Genomic DNA, 16081 nt, shown 5'->3' on the forward strand with positions numbered 1-16081 from the left:
TCAATATTTCTTGGCCCACTATTGGCCAAACCACCTGGGCACTAGGGCTAATGTGAGTAGGATCACCTAGCCATGCTTCATAATTGGAAAAACGAGCACCGTGGAAATACATCCCACTCAGCCAAAGAAAGATGATGGAGAGTTGGCCGAAATGGGCACTAAATACTTTTCGAGAGATCTCCTCCAAATCACTAGTATGGCTATCGAAATCGTGAGCATCAGCATGAAGGTTCCAGATCCAAGTGGTAGTATCAGGACCCTTAGCTATTGTTCTCGAGAAATGACCCGGTCTGGCCCAGTCCTCGAAAGAAGTTTTTATGGGATCCCTATCTACCAAAATTTTGACTTCTGGTTCCGGCGAACGAATAATCATTGAGTCCTCCTCTTTCCGGACAACACATACAAAGAGACCCGCCAATAGTTAAGTAATTAGTGAACCTATGAGAGATTTTTATACTTAGTTTCTTTCTCTGCTATCTCCCATCTATTTTTTTTTTTTTTTTAGTTATTCACTAGAGCAATTATGATCTGGAAGTTGATCCGGGGCAAGTGTTCGGATCTATTATGACATAGCCATGAGGCGCTCAACGGACCTTTTGAATCTTATAAAACCCCTTTCGGGGTTTTGAATTGACACAAATTCAATTTTTTTGTAGAACCGAATGTATTCACATATCTCCATTAGAAGTTCCTAAATGGAACTACTTTACATATTCAATTCTTTCTTTTCTTGTTGAGAAGTTCATTAACTCGAATTCAAGAAGCTCAAAATTAATCTGCTAGATTTCAGACTCAAATCCAAGAATCCCATAAAATGCTAGGGCTCGACTGATAAGGAGAGCAAACCACTTTGTAGCAAGAAAGAATGAAAAAGATGTAAAAATTTCTCTATTTTCGTGAAATATCAAGATGAGAAAAAGGAAGAAAATGCAAGATTTTGTTCTCTATTTTCGTTCAATATCAAGATTCGAAAAAGTCCTATAAAAAAGGTCAAAAAAGCTTGGTCCTTCGGACGGGAAAAGGCAATTCAAGAAGAAAGCCTATCAAAGAAATGAACATAGTTTGATTATAGTTCGACTTTGTGGTCCGGAGAAAGAGAGGAGAAAGAAATGTTTTTCACTCAATTATCGTAGAGTAGATAGAGTCTCTATTTATGCTATTTGATAAGACATACAAGTAGGAGGTTCTTTGAAAGTCGTTAAGAGTCGACCCTCTGATCTTTTCTTTCTAACTCACCTCTATGCCTCCCTCTTCTTGTGCCTATGGGTTTTTCTGCAGTCCTCCCTCTTCCTCTTGACTAGAAAGGGGAGCTCTCGCTCTGACATACCTATCTATCTGAATCATAGGCTGATGAAGGTTGGTTCTTTGGTTGGCTTACCTGTCCTCTTCCTCTTCCCTTCGGTCGAGTCACTTTCTGCCTCTGACCTCTGAACTTCAGTGAAGAAAGGGTCCTGGGTCTGACCTTTCGGAAGCTCGAACTCATAGGGTGCTGCGGGTTGATCTCTTTCCTTTCTCTAAAGGTCTTCTTCCAATCTTATCAGACTAGAAGTCAAGTAGTATGAGTTGAAGTTCAGGGCCCCAGTCAGTAATCAGTGGAAGAGAACAAAAGACGTATTCAAATAGAAAGTGTCGGGAAAAGGGAAGAGGATAGAACTCGAGAATGAACTCAAGTAGGAAGACAGGGCTAAGTCAGAGAAATGCTCTTGCTCGCCCGGTAGCAGAAGTTCTTTCAGTTCTTGTCCCGAAGTAGAAAGATCAGATCGATCGGGAATGCGCTATAAGGCCGCGGGTGGCGATTGAAAGAAAAAAAGTCAGTGAATCAGCAGGCGCCAATGAATAAGGCATGAAAGTCAATGAACAAGGGAAGGGCTACTTCTGAAAGAACCTCTTCTCGGCCTTAATAGGATAGGCGCAATTCTTCTTTGATTATCAAAAAGATAATATTCAAGACCGGAAGCAGATGGCTCGTCGCAGCCTCCGTCTGTCTGTCTTTGCGAACCCTTTTAGCCTTTTCATCTTTTAAATAAAGGGGAAGAAATCAGTCCCCCAAAATAAGGATGCCTTGAGATTCAAGGAATAAGAGGATATAAGAAGAGGAAAGCCTATCCAAGTTTCAGTTCCAGAAATCAGTCCTTCGGACGGAGAAAGGGAGAGGGTTCGGTACGACTTATTCTACTTAATCGGCAGACAGGATAAGACTTTGTATCCCTTTTGGGGGGTGTGAGTGCAGCTGCTTTACTGAGTTGACGAGCTTAGAGGTCTTGCTTATCGGGGAAGGTATTCTACTCTTCTTAGTCTAGAGGGTATTGAATGAATCAGACTGAGTATGAGGCGGGGATCGGCAGAAGTTTCAGTTGACTAAGAGAAAGTACAAAAAGACCAGATAACCAAGGCTGGATGAAATTGAGAAGGGCATTTATATAAGAGAGAAAGTGGGAAGGGATGATAACCATTTTTCTTCTTTCGACCAGTAAATAGAGTTTTCAGCCTTGAACATTAAGAGAACTAGTTCTTACCGGTCAAGCCTATCCCTCAATGGCTTAATCCGCATAATCATAGATACTCGGTCAAGCTGAGTCTAACCTTCCTGCTCGTGAACTCTGAAGAATGAATACCTGGGATGGGGAGCTACTTCTATTCCCGGGCTCCATCTAGTACGGAAAGAGAGAGAGATTCCCTAGCTGCCGATTGAAGAAGAGATCATGCTACGGATCTCCCTTCTTTTGTGACCTCCCACCCTCTTCAGTGAGAAATGACGAAATTGACTCCTTTTCATGAGCATTTTCCTCTTCCTGGGTTTCACCATGGCGCATCTTTCTTCGTCAAGAATGAAAAAAGGATCAGCTCCCAGAATGGAACCTCTGCATGTGAGACTGGTACGGGAGGAAAAGAACCTCTCCTTATAGTGGCCCTTCCCCTCGTCTTTTTTTCAGAATGAAATAGGAATGGAATGCCATATTTTGCTTTCTTCCTTCATTCCTTTCTCGTGCAATTCTCCTTCTTCCAGGATCGTCTGGAGAAGAGTTGCGCTTGTTCTCTCGAGAGATTGGCCTAATTCAGTCAATTCTCACTATTGAGAAATGCCCTGGATCGGACATCGTAAGAAGGTAGGGAAAAGACTCAGAATCCATCCTTTACGAAGGGAGCGAAGGACCGCCGAGCCCTTTCATTCATCTGCCGAGTCGGCTAGTTGCCCTAATTTCATTTGTGAAGCTCACACCTTTTTTTTCCTTCTCACACCTTTTCTTCCTTGAAGACATTCCAGTTCTTTCCCCTTGAGATGAAAAAGGGGTGAACTTTCAGTCATTTCATGAACAGAAAAAATGGATTTTCAGTCTTTGATTGATAGGCGAAAAGTCACTCAAGATTCTCCCTAGCCAATGGCGGTCGTCATGACAAGGCTTCAAAACGAGAGTCCAATACCGAAAATCAGAGCTCTTTTTTCTACTTAGGAGTTGAAAAGGCTTATGGTCGAATCCCACCAGGTTTCAGGAAAGAGAAAAAGAGGAGGCAGGCAGATAGATCCGCACGCACCGGCAGAGCGTCTCGACCAGCTCTTGTCAAGATTTCTAGCCTTCCAAATAGGAAAGTGAGTAGTGCGCGGGCCTGGCCTGTCTTCAAAGATCTCATTTTCCCGTCCAATTAGGTGTCTTCAGTCTCTCCCGCTCCGTCCGTGGGGAATCTGAAGGCCACCGAAGCTGCTAACCCAGTGAACCAGGAAATCTCTAGTCTTCAGTCATTGCTGATGGAGTCGGTCAGTCACTCAATCAAAGAGAGTAGGCCCCGTGAATTACGCTTTAGCAAAAGCCATCTATTCTCTATTCTCAGTCTCGTCACCCTATTTGGCCTCTGCCCATTTTCTTGGAATTCACTGATTTTCGATTTCCCTTCAGCGAATGAGATCACGTGGAATGGGAGAAATCCAAGTTCATTCGAGGAGACGGATGACTTTTCGTCTGACCTTCCTGGAGATAACTCACGCTATTTTCATAGAATAGCTTCACTCGGGGAAAGCCCTTTCCCAAGTCTCAACTAGGTCTCTCGTATCCACTCTTCGATCCTCAGACTATGACTATGAAACTGATCCTTCAAGGGATGAGGCATATGAAAGAGAGAGAGCGGCAGCCGAAAGTCTTTGAGGTCTAGGGGATCCCAGTCTCAAGATCTCCTTCAAAAAAGAGTGAATGGGCGAACCCACCCAGATTATGAGAGGAATCAGATGCGAGCATACGAGCCTTCTGGTACGAGCCCTTTGAGGCGGAAACTGATTTGTCTTTGACTTTTTTTTTTTCATCCATATTTATTCTACTAGTTCAGCATAAAATAGAGAAGAATCAGGGAAAGAAAAGCCCTAACAAGAGCATCCGCGTGGGATCGTCTTGCTATCATTCGAAATTTCCCATATCATCTGATGCTCATTCAAGAGATGAAATGCCCCGGAACTGCTAAGTCAAAAGAAGAGTCTAAAAAGGAGAAATCCATCCAAGACCGAAACTCACTAGGCGCCTTGAAGGGATAAAGAAGTCAGGGACATAGAAATCCAAGGAAAATCAGTGATCAGCCCTGATTCCCAGATAGCATTCGCCCATGGATTGATTCAACCCCAAAAAAAGGACGAGGGAAAGACCTCACGCGGAAACTTATATATTCCAGAGTGACTTTCATTCTCAATTCATTCAGGATAAAAGCTCCTCCGAGCCTATTGAACTATTTCCGTACAAATAGAAGGAAGAGCTTTCGTCAAAGAAAGGCCTAGCAGCCGTTCTCAGGCCCTGATTCAAGTCCTATCCACCACACGTCCAATGCTCGAAAGTGAAAGACTGCAGACTGGGACCTCAACCCGTCTTCCGGGAGGCACTGGGTGAATACATCAAGGTCTCTATCGCGGCGCCCCCATAGCGTGGATCGGGTCGACCCTACTGCTTTAGAAGCAAGGGCCACGGTCTCATTCCCCTGAAAAAAGTTCTCGTACTGAATTCTCGGATAAAGAAAGAAGGTTCAGCATTTGACTAAATCATTTCTTTCTCATAATGGAAAGGGCTTTAGGTCTATCAATCGGTTTCCAGAGGTAGGCACTTTACAAGAGGTTATTGCGAGAATGGCTTCTTTCCTTTTGGATGGTATTATGTATGAAATCAGTCTTCTGATCATAGAAGATCCGATCTTGAGTTCCATCCTGAGTCAGACTCCCCCCACAGGTCGGATCACTCATCTTCTTGATTAGGCTGGATGAGGGAGAAAGGTAGCAGACCTACCACCAGCCGAGTGGACAACCCTCAGGCAGGAGCTAGACGGGATCGAGAAGGTTAGACACAGCTTGACCTGACCCTAAGTCAAAGGGATAGGCGAAAATCAGTTCTTGCTTGACTGAGTGAATGTCAAAGTACTTTTTCATCATTGAAAAACCTATTCCCTTTTTTTCCCCGTGTCAATCACACAAGATCTTCGCTGATTTTGAGTCGGTTGAATCCTGCATGCAAACTGTGCACGCTAAACCCGAAATCACCCAGACCGGGGGATCAAGTCTCGGGGAGTTCAGGCTTGGCTTGATAATGAGAATGAATGAAATTCAGCCTTCGACAAGAGATCTAGCTGACCGGTCCGTCCTAGTTTCATTTAAGAACCCCTGCTGCAAGGAAGGACCAAAAACCTACTTCCTATCCATCTTTGCTTGCTTTTTTTGAGGGGGGCACGTGTGTCAAATCACTTGATTTATAGACGAAAAAAACTGAGAACAATCATGCCAAAAGACCGAGTTTATGGCATCTTTCTTCGTCAAGAATGAGATAATGAGAGAGAGAAAAGGATCAGCTCTCATTTCCCGATCGGGAGCAGAAGCCACTTCTCCAACTTCATTCCCCTCAACGGGCTCATCAGGCTGATCTTATGCCACGCTTCCGATCTTCGGTGGGACTGGGAGACTTCTGTGCGGATCCTCCCCACTGCCTTGTGATAAGGCTAGTCCCCCTTTCCAAGCTGCTTAGTTCGAGATCCTTCTGATTCTATCTATATAGAAAGCTTCAAACTATCGACCCTACCGAGCCTTGAATCAGGTATTTGACTCTCTATCATCCTTGAAGACAGGGGAATTAGGAAGTTGAAACCTCAAATCAGCCAGTCGGAAAGGGTCAGAGCCCTAACCTCAGGCTAGGAAAGATGTCCAAAAGTAGGCTTTTTCCAGCTGTAGGCTGATTATTGCAGACTTTGGAGGGGGTTCAGACTCCTAAGCTTCTACTACTAGAAAAGAAAGAGCTCCTATCCTTTCAATTCTTTCAAGAAGTCAGTCCCTTCTCAGATTAATGAGAAGATTCTCAATTCGACTCATATTTCTGACATTGAGCCTCGTCTATAATCTATATATAAGAAATTGATCGCCTGAGAAAGTTTGATTGGCTTTTCCAGCTTGTAATTCAAAGAAATTATGTTGATAACGGAAGTCTCATCTTTCTACTTTTCCTGGTTCACTTTGAAAAAAGAAATACATAAAGCACTTTGACTAAGCCATTCTCTCTTCATTCTCCCACGTAGCGTAGAAGGGAATTTTCTCATGAACAGTGGAAGAAAGTCAAGGGAAGAAAATTTCATCGAGCCTGATCTTCGCCCCTCTCCCTACGCTCGTCCGAATCATCGACCCCGGTAAAAAGCAAAATTGCAAGGTTTTGGCCCAGATGGAAAAAATCATTCCAAATCTGTCCCAAAATCAGAATCACAATTTGCATTATATATCTATCTATGTGATTTACCTCTTTTTTAGTCAAAAATGAGCAAAAAACCCGGGTTTTTGCAACCTTTGAATTGACTGACGAAATCTTCTTTCTTTGCTTAACATATGAAATTCAGAGATTTCTGAGTTGCACTCCTCTTAAGTCGCTTCGATAATTCTTCTCAAACCTTTGTTCATTGACTCCTTCTTAGTCTCGCTCCTCTCCTTCCTAACCTCAGTCGAGCCGCTTTCGCTCTGAACCGCCCCGTGGGAGTCTCGTCGATCATTCTTTGATCCTCCGGACCATGAAAAGGCGAACTTTCAGTCCCTTCGATCATTCTTTGATCCTCCAGACCTCTTTGATCCTAACGGAGGGCTCAAAGAATTGGATTTGAGAAAATCAGTGGTCCGAAGGACAGGTTAATATGGATATAAAGAAGTCAAAAGGACCGACGGGTCCCAATTTCCTTTGATTTTCTTAATGATTCCATTCCATGTGCATTCCTTCTCCTTGTTCATTGAGGCCCTTCGGGTCGAGTCGAAAGAAAGGTCACACCGAGAGGATAATCGGGGTTAGAGAGGTGCTGGATTCTCCTCGATCAGGGCAGGGAATAAGGAAGTCGCTACGCTAGGTGGGCGCCCAGGCTCAAGGCGAGGCCCGTGGATGTAGCATCCCTTTCCCTTTCTTCAGTTCCCGTCCTCGCTTTTCTTCTTTATATTTATAAAGCGTGTTCATTCACTCATAAATCTCTCTTATGATCATTCTCCATTCTCAATCTCACATCGGAAAGTCGACAAGATTACTCAGTTTCTCGACCCGCACATCGACGAGAGGAATGAAGGTAGAATCATCAGAGGAATGCTCTTGCGAGAGGTTTAGGAAGACGAATTCAAGATCAAATAAAGGAATGCATCGACTAGGAACCCCACGAAGAAAAGATATGCTTATCCCTCTTCAATCTATAGAATATCGGAGTCATCCGATCGAGAGGTAAAAGAGAATGGGACGGGCACGGATGGGGGAGAGGCTTTTCCGCGCGCAATCACTCATCATTTATGGAGCGAAGTATAGATCGACCGGACCCAGTGGAAGAGGTCTTTAGTAATTGCATAAATCTCTTCAAAAAGGTAATTCAGTAAAAGAAGCTTCCAAAGGCTGAGGAAGGAAAGGCTCAACCGAGACCGTCCCCCTGATAGCCAATCCTATAGCCTTATAGGCTGACCACCTATTCAGCCATGATGATGTATTCATTCCTTGGTACTATTTGTAGACTTATTGGATTGCCTTGCTCGACGCATTCTTGAGTTAGTAGGTAGGACCGGTTCATGGATGAGATAAAGAGGCCAGCGGTCGGGCCGAGTCGGATCGGATTGAATATGCTTGACTCCCACGGGGCGGGATCGGCCTTTCTTTCCTTATTCATCTTTGAGAAGGTCGTATTTGATGGTCGGCCTTTCTAATGCTCCTGACTTTGATGAGAGGCCAGGGGGCACCTTTCTCAACTTAGCTTAGCTACTTAATACTCAATACTGAAAGGCGAAGGGCATTCTGAGCTGGAAGGAGGCAAGCAAAGGAGGCATTACGGGCCGACTACAAGAAGCAAAGCTTCGTAGACTCGACAAGTCGAGAATGCCGACTACTAAGTTATTTCCACTGAATTGAAGAAGTCAGAAAATCAGAGAAGAATTCAGAGAGAAGACCTTTCGATCATGAATGCTCTCTTTAGTAATAGAAGGAGCGAAGAGTCAAGACTCGACGAATTTCCTCTTTTCATAAGGGGTAAGAAGAAAGAAGGAAGCAGCTAGGTGGGCCTACTAGAAGGAAAGGCGCGACCCCTTTTTTCTTTTTCATAGTCAAGTCAATCATCAAAAGAGTAGCGGGAGAGGAGAAAGGCTGATCCCGAGGAGCGGTGTAGAGGGAGAGGAGTTGGCGATAGATGCTTCCGTCTTCACTATTTCGAACTCATCGATGGCGTGGCTTATCACAGATTTTCCTTGGATTTCTCTGAGCCGGGGCCTAGCCTCTTTCCAAAATGGGCTGATTCTTGGATTTCTTTATCCATCCTTCTTATACTCTTTTTTTGACTTAGCTAAGAGTTCCCGGGCTTATCTAATTAGCCATGACTTGAATGAAGATCGGAATCGGGAGGGAAGGCCCATCCTTCAACCTGCTTTTCTCTCTTTTATCTCATCAAAGAAGAAAGAAAAGAAAAAGAAAGATCGATCATTCCCCATTTATCAAAAGAATAATAGAATCACTCCATTTCTCGGTAGTTCTAGCTTTCTCTCTTCATCTTCCTCTTTTCAAGAAGTTTTTCAAAACCAGCGCCCGTAACTGGAAATCAGAGATTCTTTCTTTCTCACTTTTCTTATCTGATCTTTCATACTCTTTCTCTCGAGCTGCTACGCACCTTCTCTTTCTGTCTTGATATTCAAAACGAATTGGAAAGTGGTTTATTCATCACTATTGATCTTTCTATTTTCATAGTCTTTGAAACCCCCACGTAGCGGAGTCGAGCAGTCCCTTCTCATATTTCATTGAGCCTGATCTTTCTCTTTTTGAAGTTTATTCATTCTTTCTGATGAATAAGATTCTGGATTCTTATGGCTTTCCCTTAGCGCTTCAGGTCTAATAAAGAGGTCTCAAAAAAGAGTTAGTGAGGTCTAACCTAGGAGTGGGACTCAGGATGGATCTTTCCTAGCCCGATTCCCATTCTCTTTTCTATCCACTTGAAGTTACGAACTGAAAGACCCGAGTTTGAATCTGAAAGGGAACTACTACTTCTCTTTCCGAAAGATCTAATCCCGCCGATAAAAGAAGAGGGGACCCCACCCACTACGCGGTCAATCCGGTCTAGCTCCGGCACCCTACCTACGCGGGAAGATCTCATTCCTATTTTTCTTCCCTTGCTCTGATCTCCAACTCTTTTTTCTTACCTTGATGTAGGCCCTTGCTAGTGATAGCCCTCTTCCCCCTTTCTACGAAGAGAAAGAGTGATTCTAAGAATGAAAGCTAATATGGAAGGTCCGAAGGCTCAAAGAATGATCGGCTCGACTGTAAGGAGAGGAGCGAAAGCGGCTCGCCGACGATAGGGGGAGAGGACCGAGACTTTGAGTGTGGAATTCGAAAAGAATTTGACTTTCATTTTGATCTTTTTTATGTCCTTATAAGAAAAAGAAAATAGTAGTCAAAAGTATTGGACTAAAGTTGCTTAAAGAACTCCACTGCAGGACAGGATCATAGAGAGGGGCTCGTCCATCCAATCAATCCGGGAACTTGAAATTCATCCCATAAGAGAGATAGATAGAGAGAGCAGATAGAAGAACTGGCCTACCTCTCCTAACTGCAAGAGTTATCGCTGGTTGAACTGGCTAAGCCGCCCCCGCTATAGTTGAAAGATTAGCTCGCCTCGTCTGGGATCGAGGTTTTTTCCTTCTTGGATCTCCTCCAATCTTCCCAGGCTTGAGTAAGGAAGATGAAGGACTGAAATATCCGATCACAGACTCGGGAAGATCAGTTAGAGTCCCTCTACTCTACCAGGCGGGTGGTGCTTTCTTTTTTGATAAGCCAAATCGCAAGAAATCGAAGGTCCGTGGTAGTTTCATTCCCAGATGAAAGAGAAAGCGGGCAGGATACTGAAACTAAATATACTCCTCTGAATATGCTTCCACGGGGGACGGATGAGTGGGGTTCCCTTCCTTCCCTTCGTACTGGGATATGGATCATTATTCTTTCCCATTGAATCTTGAAAAAGCCCGTACCGTAGCGAGGTAGCCTGAACCTATCCCCTGAACCCTTGTTTTCTTCATGAGGACAGGTCATTAAGAGCCGATCAGGTGGCTCGGGTCTTTAGTGATTTCCTTTCTCTCTCTTTCTACAATTGAACCTCGAAATCGAAGAGATATTCTATCCTATCCTTTGTTCATTGACTGATTTTATGCCATAACTGAAACTCAAGGTTAGGAATCGAGCATATTCACACGATCCCTTACGGACAGGGCACCCTGCCTATATCTAAGAGAAAACTAAGTAAATCGTACTCAGAGGACTAAAGCAAGAGCTGAATACCGGTCCGTGCGTCTTTCATTCCGGTCCTCACCGCGTAGTGGGTTTGAGAGTTCTTAAGGAGGAAAACTCCTCACGGGGTGGGGCTTTCTCAGTTCTCTTCCGCAACTGAGCCTGATTCTTCTCTCATCCGATTTCTTTCTTCGAGTTCTAGTGAAGCTCTTCGCTTTAGTCCTTCGGACCCTCCCCTTATCAATGAGCTTTGAACCTTAGAATTTCACCGAAGAACTTCTACCCTATTATCCTTCTGCCGATTGATCTTACCTTTCGTACTATTCTTACCAGAATCTCTACCCGTCCTTCGGACTTTTCTTTCTTTCATCTTGCGGGACTGATTTATGGCGTGCTCAAACGAATATGAATTCAGCCTCCTTCTACCTCTTCCTTTGCCTTTTTCTTCCTCTAATATCAAAGCCTTAATGGTAATCCTGAACTTTCTCTTCCCTTCGCTAGGCTTTCTTCTTTCATTGCTTAAGACATGCATTCTTTCATTCTTCAGTCAGAAGGACCTCTTTATGGAACCGCTACGTGTCAACTCAATGAACAAGGGCTTGATCTTTGACTCAACTCTCAAGGGTTCTTTGATTTAGACGGGGAATGAGTAGAAAGAACCTATCCTACCCATCTGGGCACGAGGCTGAGTCCGATCGGTCCTGTTCACGACTGGTCCCAGAATGAATGCCTACGGCGGCGGGTACCAAGGACACCATGACCCATCCCTTAAGACGAGACAGTTTGCATAGGGGAAAGGGAATGGGGTGGCGCAGACGTCAAGGGACAGGATGAATCTCCTCCATGCTTTTCGGGACCGGAGAGTCAAAGAGGTATTCTCGACTCGCACAGAGGAAGAAGGTTGCTCGACCTCTTTCATTCATATTCGTAGACAAAGAAATAATAGGCGCACTCGCGCGAAGAAGAAGGTCCGGGACAGGAAGATCAAGCCCTTGTTCATTGAGTTTCATTGTCTTTCCGTCTTGGCTTTTGACTCTGAATCCTGGGATTCTATCCCGCTTGAACCAGTCAACTAGCTCATTGTAGAATGAAAGAGCTCTGTAGGATTTGAACCCACGACATGGAGGAGACCCACGTTCTACCAATAAGAGCGCTTGAAAATACAAAACGAAAGGATAAGAAAGACCGTCCCCTGGCTTCCCCCCGATAATGCCCCTTCGGATTCAAACCCTCTGAAATCGTCCATCTTAGGAGGATGACTTGGGTGCGGCTGGTCGACGTGTGGAGCTGCTTCAGTTCTTGCTTTTTCCTGTCCCCCGTTCATTGCATTTGACCCAATAAGCCGCTAGGTGGGGGCCTACTAGAGATGAGAGGTTAGCGCGCCAACAGAGTGAGGGGGTCAGTAAACGACTGATTACTTCTTAATCAAGGTTCCGACCTAGGCAAGGGACAACCTCCCGAGGGAGCGGAGTGGGATAATGACCTTGTGCACTTTTGGGTAGATCCGCGCCTTCTTATCCATCAATCGTCCCGGGTAAGATCTCTCGTCAGGCTAGGGAAGAGTCAGATCCTTAAGGTGGACTCCCAATTTGACTTTCTTTCCCTTTCCCCTTTGGCATGATTTGTACGATTTTCTTCGCTACTGAAATCAAGGGTTTTGATGCGTCTTCCCCTGCTGATCGACAGGTCGCGCTTCTTCTAACCTTGCCTTCTCACTCAGAGACTGGACTGACAAAGGGCTTGAGTCCCCTGTCAAGAAAGAGAAAGAGAAATATAGAAATGGTCCCTTCTTCCGAATCTGCATTAATGAGCAAGCGCTTGACATCCGGAGACCCAGAGGAGCAATGGGCCATACGTTAGGGCCCCCAGAGATCAGTGTGAATAAGGAGACTGATATTTGTTCTTTGAGTCCTAAACTTCCTCAATACCATCACCCTCGTATGCGCTTCCTCTCCTCTTTTCTTTATGGATCTTCATCGATCAGTCCGAAGTCCTGTGGAATGGATGAGTCCGACTGCCTTGCACTCCTTTCCAGTCGCTTCTCAACCCTTGTTCATTGATTCAGCCTTTGTTCATTGATTCAGTCGAGCCTTCGGACGGTTTTTGACGGAGAAGCAAAGAAGCAGAGCGGTTCTTGCTTTCGTGGTTGCAGTTTCGGATGTCTCATCCTGAGTTCGATCGGTGGGGTAGGGAATATTATAGACGTCTCACAGGGCTAGGCCCAGGATAGAAGGAACTCCTCCAAGAGGAACCCTATCACCAACAATGTGAATGAGATCAAATGAAAGACGCACGTACCGGTAGCATCGAGAGCCGGAGCATAAGATCCGGAGTCAGATTGAGTTTAGTAGGAATCAGATCTGGTGGCGGAAAGAGACTTTCTAAGCAAGATCGCTTTGTATAGGGTCCTACAAGATAAGGATGCCTTGGTTAAGGGGACTGAGACTACCGCTCTTTCTCTTTCATATGCCTCATACGCCTTTCATGAGTTGGAGAAAGCTTTCCCTATTTTCTGAGTACTCTGCTTCGGAAGTCAAATTCTCTCCTAAAAGATGAAACTCAATGAACAAGGGCTTGATCTTTCTCCAAAGAAAACTACAATCAAAACTATACAATCAAAACTCCAAAAAAGTCAAATCAACTACGAGTTTTTTTTTGATATTCTAGTTTATTTATCTATTTTCTTGTCATTTTCTTGTTGGTTGCTTCTTTCGCTTTCAGTTAGTTATTCAATTCCCTCCCTCATAACGAAACTCATTCTATCTACGCTTTCGGCTAGCCCTCTTTTTTAGATATTATGTTCAGTTACCGGTCCGTGCTAGCTTAATTGTTCAAGCTGATAAGGGCAACTTCTCATTCTTATCCGAGACGTCGAGCCCTGATATGATAAAAGAAGTTCAGTTATTCACATTAAGAAAGGGAAAGAATTTCTTAGTTATGAACACCGATCCTGATCATTCTGACTCTTCCGAGACGAGTGGGTATAGGAAGTCACCTTGCCGATCAAGTTCCTCATATCCTTTTTCTTCGTCAACTTCTCAATCCGCACCGTCTTTTTCTAGCTGTAGGCTACGTCCCTCTTCCGTAGGTCGAGCTACTTCCGTCCCTCTTCCGTAGGTCGAGCTACTTCCGTCCCTCTTCCGTAGGTCGAGCTACTTCCGTCCCTCTTCCGTAGGTCGAGCTACTTTGTCCCACGAACATCAGACTTTCTCATTCCACTTCTTTTCATTGCTTCAACCCCGTATTTGAGTCCGTCCGGCTACTCTTGACTCCTCCACTCTTCCGATTCCCCTTGAGTCAATCCCAGTAAGTTGTCAGCTTGCCTTATTTCTCATAGCTCATGAAAGAGCATACCCGAGATCGAAGAAGGGATGAGGCTGCCTAACTAAGGCTCAAAGAATTTGAGAAAAGCAAGCTTCTTTTTTGATGCTTGATGGGAGTTTTGACTACGCGGGAGAGGCAGCAAGAACAAAAGCTACTGCAAGAAGAAAAGCAAGAAGAACTAGAACTGAGACTGATCGATGTTCTTGGGAGAAAGCCTATCCTTCAGAAACCCCACTCCGCTAGGCTTTCCTTTTTAGATATTATGATTCCCCAGTGGCAATTCAGTCGCCTCCTCCTACGGGAGCCTCCTCCTTGAATCTTGGACTCCTTTCAGTCGAGCCCTCAGTCCTTGTTGTTCATATGGTAGATTTCAGAGTCCTCACTGCTTTCATTTCAAAGGTCCAGGTGACTGATCCACTAAATAGGCTTTCCCCTTGTTCATTGATGGACTTGTTCATTCCACTAAGATTTGCGGATGACTCAAAATCCTCTTTGGTTGGATCGGGACTTCTATAAGAAGGATCTTTCCACCATCATACTCAAAGTCGAAGTCAGAGCCCTCGGCAAAATCAGGAGAATCGGTGTCTACGAGATGGCGATTTATAGCAGAATAGATCCGCGGACCTATTGATTGACTGACCATAGATGCGACCGCTATCTAAGAGACGACCATACGCCGCCGATGTGACCTTCTAACTGGAAGTCTTCCTAGTGGATACTTTTTTCAGTCTATTTGATAAGAATGATCTTTTGTCGCATAAATCAAATCATACTTGATCTGAATCCCGGGAATTAGCCTCAATATCGAAGGGATAGGGATGCGGGGGAATGGAACCTCCTAGTACCGGGCAAGGTTCTCATATGCTTGACCGAGTTGTAGAGGGGAAGGGGAATCGGAAGCTAGAAGTTAGTATTCTATGTTGCGGACGAACTCTGAATTCAGAGTGGGGTCTTTCGTCGGGTCCCCTTGTTCATTGAGGCGGAAGTTTGAGTGGTCCGAAGTCCGTCCTCAGTCGTCTGAAATCCATATTCACCTGTGGATCAAAATGAAGGAATGAAGATTTGCACTCCTTTTCATTGAATTTGAAGGATAAGTCCTTTCGCTTTCATTCCACAAATTGGGCCTCGCTCTCCTTTCAGTCGCCTCTCCTTCGCTAATTCTTTGTGCTCCTACTCCGCCTTGCTTTTCTGATGAGAAAAGCTCTTTTTTTCTTGTTAGTGGATTCTTTCCTTTATCTCTTTTCTCTTTCTTTCTTTCTTAATCTCTTTTCTTGTTTATATATGAAAATCTCTCTTTCCTTTATCTCTTTTCTCTTTCTTTCTCCTCTCTTTATCCGGACCAGAAACTAGAACTCTCATCAAAGTCTGTTCATTTCTTTGATAGGCTTGATTCTTTCATTGCGTTTTCCCGTCTTTTTTCTTGCAAAATGGTCCTTTTTCTCATCTTTCTATTTAACGATAATAGAGTTCAAAATCAGGCATTTGACTTGAAAAGTTGCTACTTTATAGGCCCAAAACCTAGCTTTTTTCTTCATTTTCGCTAAGAAAAAGAAGAAATTTCATATGTCAAAATCAGTCCAAGGCTCAAAGAATGATCGAAAGAATGATCTTTGCGAGTGGAAGAGGTTCGCTTAATATGGAATCTTGAGTCAAAAGGACGGGCATCTCTCTTTGTATTTGTCTAAAAGGAGTCAATGAACAAGGAATTGAATAAAGAAAGCGAAAGGACTGATTTCAAATATTTTCAGGAGCCCTTGATTTGAAGAAATCACTCTCCAAATAATATAATAGAGGAGAGGGGAGAAGCGAAAGGACTGAATTCTCGAAGGAGCGAAGGTACTCGTAGTTTCAGATATAGGTTCAGAGCGAAGCCACTCGACTGAGGTTAGGAAGGAGAGGAGCCCTTTCCCTTTATATTTGAAATAACTCGACTCAAAACCAAAATCAAAGGATCAAAGAATTTGAGAAATCCATATATATGAAAAGCGGGTTAGTGGAATTTCATGAGTCGTCCGGACTAGCTTATCACTTGTTTA

The sequence above is a fragment of the Cucumis melo genome, chromosome 11 (genome assembly GCF_025177605.1).
Source record: "Cucumis melo cultivar AY chromosome 11, USDA_Cmelo_AY_1.0, whole genome shotgun sequence".
NCBI lineage: Eukaryota > Viridiplantae > Streptophyta > Magnoliopsida > Cucurbitales > Cucurbitaceae > Cucumis > Cucumis melo.